Source organism: Eurypyga helias, unplaced genomic scaffold, assembly GCF_000690775.1.
Source record: "Eurypyga helias isolate BGI_N326 unplaced genomic scaffold, ASM69077v1 scaffold8663, whole genome shotgun sequence".
Lineage (NCBI taxonomy): Eukaryota > Metazoa > Chordata > Aves > Eurypygiformes > Eurypygidae > Eurypyga > Eurypyga helias.
The window spans coordinates 37,433-37,635 of NW_010240504.1; positions in this window are offsets into that span (position 1 = coordinate 37,433).

Consider the following 203-nt stretch of genomic DNA (forward strand, 5'->3'; position numbering starts at 1 on the left):
TGAAAGATGTAGTGTGTGTGTCCCGGGGCGTGGGGAAGGGGCCGGCCTGGCCTTACGTGGCCAAACTCTGCGTTCACCAGCGTAAATCTGTCTGGAGTGTCCCCTTCGCGCTCCCCACTCGCAATGTCTGTAGGCACAAACACTACCAACCCCACTTTCTGCTTTCCTCATGGCCTTCTTTCATCCCCAGCATCATGCTTGTC